The sequence below is a fragment of the Alosa pseudoharengus genome, unplaced genomic scaffold (genome assembly GCF_046254945.1).
Source record: "Alosa pseudoharengus isolate Yale_2024_CS ecotype anadromous, Long Island Sound unplaced genomic scaffold, YU_APseudo_1.1 YU_APseudo_1.1_scf_38, whole genome shotgun sequence".
Classification (NCBI taxonomy): domain Eukaryota; kingdom Metazoa; phylum Chordata; class Actinopteri; order Clupeiformes; family Clupeidae; genus Alosa; species Alosa pseudoharengus.
Window position 1 is genome coordinate 454,009 of NW_027468761.1, and position 5,496 is coordinate 459,504.

The window sequence follows — 5,496 nt, forward strand, 5'->3', positions numbered from 1 at the left end:
TTTCAGTTTTTCTTAGTTTTCACATAAGGTCCGGGGTCAGGACAAAAGACAGATTTTTGACAAATTTCAAAATCTGTCAGATATTGTCCAAATTATTTTTTATTTCACTTCTATACATGTGAAATGCATGAACTAGGGCAAAAAAAGTGAAAAAAAATTGGTCTGATTTTTTTTAGTACTTTTCAGTTTTTCTTAGTTTTCACATAAGGTCCGGGGTCAGGACAAAAGACAGAATTTTGACAAATTTCAAAATATGTCAGATATTGTCCAAATCATTTTTTATTTCACTTATAGACATGAGAAATGCATGAACTAGGGCAAAAAAGTGTAAAAAAATTGGTTTGATTTTTTTTAGTACCTTTCAGTTTTTCTTAGTTTTCACATAAGGTCCGGGGTCAGGACAAAAGACAGATTTTTGACAAATTTCAAAATCTGTCAGATATTGTCCAAATTATTTTTTATTTCACGTCTAGACATGTGAAATGCATGAACTAGTGCAAAAAAGTGTAACAAAATTGGTTTGATTTTTTTTTAGTACTTTTCAGTTTTTCTTAGTTTTCACATAAGGTCCGGGGTCAGGACAAAAGACTGATTTTTGACAAATTTCAAAATCTGTCAGATATTGTCCAAATCATTTTTTATTTCACTTCTAGACATGTGAAATGCATGAACTAGGGCAAAAAAGTGTAAAAAAATTGGTTTGATTTTTTTAGTACCTTTCAGTTTTTCTTAGTTTTCACATAAGGTCCGGGGTCAGGATAAAAGACAGATTTTTGACAAATTTCAAAATCTCTCAGATATTGTCCAAATTATTTTTTATTTCACTTCTAGAATGTGAAATGCATGAACTAGGGCAAGAAAGTGTGAAAAAATTGGTTTGATTTTTTTTTTAGTACCTTGCAGATTTTCTTAGTTTTCACATAAGGTCCGGGGTCAGGACAAAAGACAGATTTTTGACAAATTTCAAAATATGTCAGATATTGTCCAAATTATTTTTTATTTCACTTCTAGACATGTGAAATGCATGAACTAGGGCAAAAAAAGTTAAAAACAATTGGTCTGATTTTTTTTAGTACCTTTCAGTTTTTCTTAGTTTTCACATAAGGTCTGGGGTCAGGACAAAAGACAGATTTTTGACAAATTTCAAAATATGTCAGATATTGTCCAAATTATTTTTTATTTCATTTCTAGACATGTGAAATGCATGAACTAGTGCAAAAAAGTGTAACAAATTGGTTTGATTTTTTTTAGTACTTTTCAGATTTTCTTAGTTTTCACATAAGGTCCGGGGTCAGGACAAAAGACAGATTTTTGACAAATTTCAAAATCTGTCAGATATTGTCCAAATCATTTTTTATTTCACTTCTAGACATGTGAAATGCATGAACTAGGGCAAGAAAGTGTGAAAAAATTGGTTTGATTTTTTTTTAGTACCTTGCAGTTTTTCTTAGTTTTCACATAAGGTCCGGGGTCAGGATAAAAGACAGATTTTTGACAAATTTCAAAATCTCTCAGATATTGTCCAAATTATTTTTTATTTCACTTCTAGACATGTGAAATGCATGAACTAGGGCAAAAAAAGTGAAAAAAAATTGGTCTGATTTTTTTTTAGTACTTTTCAGTTTTTCTTAGTTTTCACATAAGGTCCGGGGTCAGGACAAAAGACAGAATTTTGACAAATTTCAAAATCTGTCAGATATTGTCCAAATCATTTTTTATTTCATTTCTAGACATGTGAAATGCATGAACTAGGGCAAGAAAGTGTGAAAAAAAATTGGTTTGATTTTTTTTTAGTACCTTGCAGATTTTCTTAGTTTTCACATAAGGTCCGGGGTCAGGACAAAAGACAGATTTTTGACAAATTTCAAAATATGTCAGATATTGTCCAAATCATTTTTTATTTCACTTATAGACATGTGAAATGCATGAACTAGGGCAAAAAAGTGTAAAAAAATTGGTTTGATTTTTTTTAGTACCTTTCAGTTTTTCTTAGTTTTCACATAAGGTCCGGGGTCAGGACAAAAGACAGATTTTTGACAAATTTCAAAATCTGTCAGATATTGTCCAAATTATTTTTTATTTCACGTCTAGACATGTGAAATGCATGAACTAGTGCAAAAAAGTGTAACAAAATTGGTTTGATTTTTTTTTAGTACTTTTCAGTTTTTCTTAGTTTTCACATAAGGTCCGGGGTCAGGACAAAAGACAGATTTTTGACAAATTTCAAAATCTCTCAGATATTGTCCAAATTATTTTTTATTTCACTTCTAGACATGTGAAATGCATGAACTAGGGCAAAAAAAGTGAAAAAAAATTGGTCTGATTTTTTTTTAGTACTTTTCAGATTTTCTTAGTTTTCACATAAGGTCCGGGGTCAGGACAAAAGACAGAATTTTGACAAATTTCAAAATATGTCAGATATTGTCCAAATCATTTTTTATTTCACTTATAGACATGAGAAATGCATGAACTAGGGCAAAAAAGTGTAAAAAAATTGGTTTGATTTTTTTTAGTACCTTTCAGTTTTTCTTAGTTTTCACATAAGGTCCGGGGTCAGGACAAAAGACAGATTTTTGACAAATTTCAAAATCTGTCAGATATTGTCCAAATTATTTTTTATTTCACGTCTAGACATGTGAAATGCATGAACTAGTGCAAAAAAGTGTAACAAAATTGGTTTGATTTTTTTTTAGTACTTTTCAGTTTTTCTTAGTTTTCACATAAGGTCCGGGGTCAGGACAAAAGACTGATTTTTGACAAATTTCAAAATCTGTCAGATATTGTCCAAATCATTTTTTATTTCACTTCTAGACATGTGAAATGCATGAACTAGGGCAAAAAAGTGTAAAAAAATTGGTTTGATTTTTTTAGTACCTTTCAGTTTTTCTTAGTTTTCACATAAGGTCCGGGGTCAGGATAAAAGACAGATTTTTGACAAATTTCAAAATCTCTCAGATATTGTCCAAATTATTTTTTATTTCACTTCTAGAATGTGAAATGCATGAACTAGGGCAAGAAAGTGTGAAAAAATTGGTTTGATTTTTTTTTTAGTACCTTGCAGATTTTCTTAGTTTTCACATAAGGTCCGGGGTCAGGACAAAAGACAGATTTTTGACAAATTTCAAAATATGTCAGATATTGTCCAAATTATTTTTTATTTCACTTCTAGACATGTGAAATGCATGAACTAGGGCAAAAAAAGTTAAAAACAATTGGTCTGATTTTTTTTAGTACCTTTCAGTTTTTCTTAGTTTTCACATAAGGTCTGGGGTCAGGACAAAAGACAGATTTTTGACAAATTTCAAAATATGTCAGATATTGTCCAAATTATTTTTTATTTCATTTCTAGACATGTGAAATGCATGAACTAGTGCAAAAAAGTGTAACAAATTGGTTTGATTTTTTTTAGTACTTTTCAGATTTTCTTAGTTTTCACATAAGGTCCGGGGTCAGGACAAAAGACAGATTTTTGACAAATTTCAAAATCTGTCAGATATTGTCCAAATCATTTTTTATTTCACTTCTAGACATGTGAAATGCATGAACTAGGGCAAGAAAGTGTGAAAAAATTGGTTTGATTTTTTTTTAGTACCTTGCAGTTTTTCTTAGTTTTCACATAAGGTCCGGGGTCAGGATAAAAGACAGATTTTTGACAAATTTCAAAATCTCTCAGATATTGTCCAAATTATTTTTTATTTCACTTCTAGACATGTGAAATGCATGAACTAGGGCAAAAAAAGTGAAAAAAAATTGGTCTGATTTTTTTTTAGTACTTTTCAGTTTTTCTTAGTTTTCACATAAGGTCCGGGGTCAGGACAAAAGACAGAATTTTGACAAATTTCAAAATCTGTCAGATATTGTCCAAATCATTTTTTATTTCATTTCTAGACATGTGAAATGCATGAACTAGGGCAAAAAAAGTGAAAAAAAATTGGTCTGATTTTTTTTTAGTACTTTTCAGTTTTTCTTAGTTTTCACGTAAGGTCCGGGGTCAGGACAAAAGACAGAATTTTGACAAATTTCAAAATCTGTCAGATATTGTCCAAATCATTTTTTATTTCATTTCTAGACATGTGAAATGCATGAACTAGGGCAAAAAAGTGTAAAAAAATTGGTTTGATTTTTTTTAGTACCTTTCAGTTTTTCTTAGTTTTCACATAAGGTCCGGGGTCAGGACAAAAGACAGATTTTTGACAAATTTCAAAATCTGTCAGATATTGTCCAAATTATTTTTTATTTCACGTCTAGACATGTGAAATGCATGAACTAGTGCAAAAAAGTGTAACAAAATTGGTTTGATTTTTTTTTAGTACTTTTCAGTTTTTCTTAGTTTTCACATAAGGTCCGGGGTCAGGACAAAAGACAGATTTTTGACAAATTTCAAAATCTCTCAGATATTGTCCAAATTATTTTTTATTTCACTTCTAGACATGTGAAATGCATGAACTAGGGCAAAAAAAGTGAAAAAAAATTGGTCTGATTTTTTTTTAGTACTTTTCAGATTTTCTTAGTTTTCACATAAGGTCCGGGGTCAGGACAAAAGACAGAATTTTGACAAATTTCAAAATCTGTCAGATATTGTCCAAATCATTTTTTATTTAATTTCTAGACATGTGAAATGCATGAACTAGGGCAAGAAAGTGTGAAAAAAAATTGGTTTGATTTTTTTTTAGTACCTTGCAGATTTTCTTAGTTTTCACATAAGGTCCGGGGTCAGGACAAAAGACAGATTTTTGACAAATTTCAAAATCTGTCAGATATTGTCCAAATCATTTTTTATTTCACTTCTAGACATGTGAAATGCATGAACTAGGGCAAAAAAGTGTAAAAATATTGGTTTGATTTTTTTTAGTACCTTTCAGTTTTTCTTAGTTTTCACATAAGGTCCGGGGTCAGGACAAAAGACAGATTTTTGACAAATTTCAAAATATGTCAGATATTGTCCAAATTATTTTTTATTTCACGTCTAGACATGTGAAATGCACGAACAAGTGCAAAAAAGTGTAACAAAATTGGTTTGATTTTTTTTAGTACCTTTCAGTTTTTCTTAGTTTTCTCACAAGGTCCGGGGTCAGGACAAAAGACAGATTTTTGACAAATTTCAAAATATGTCAGATATTGTCCAAATTATTTTTTATTTCACTTCTAGACATGTGAAATGCATGAACTAGGGCAAAAAAAGTGAAAAAAAATTGGTCTGATTTTTTTTTAGTACCTTGCAGTTTTTCTTAGTTTTCACATAAGGTCCGGGGTCAGGACAAAAGACAGATTTTTGACAAATTTCAAAATATGTCAGATATTGTCCAAATTATTTTTTATTTCACGTCTAGACATGTGAAATGCACGAACAAGTGCAAAAAAGTGTAACAAAATTGGTCTGATTTTTTTTTGTACTTTTCAGTTTTTCTTAGTTTTCACATAAGGTCCGGGGTCAGGACAAAAGACAGATTTTTGACAAATTTCAAAATATGTCAGATATTGTCCAAATTATTTTTT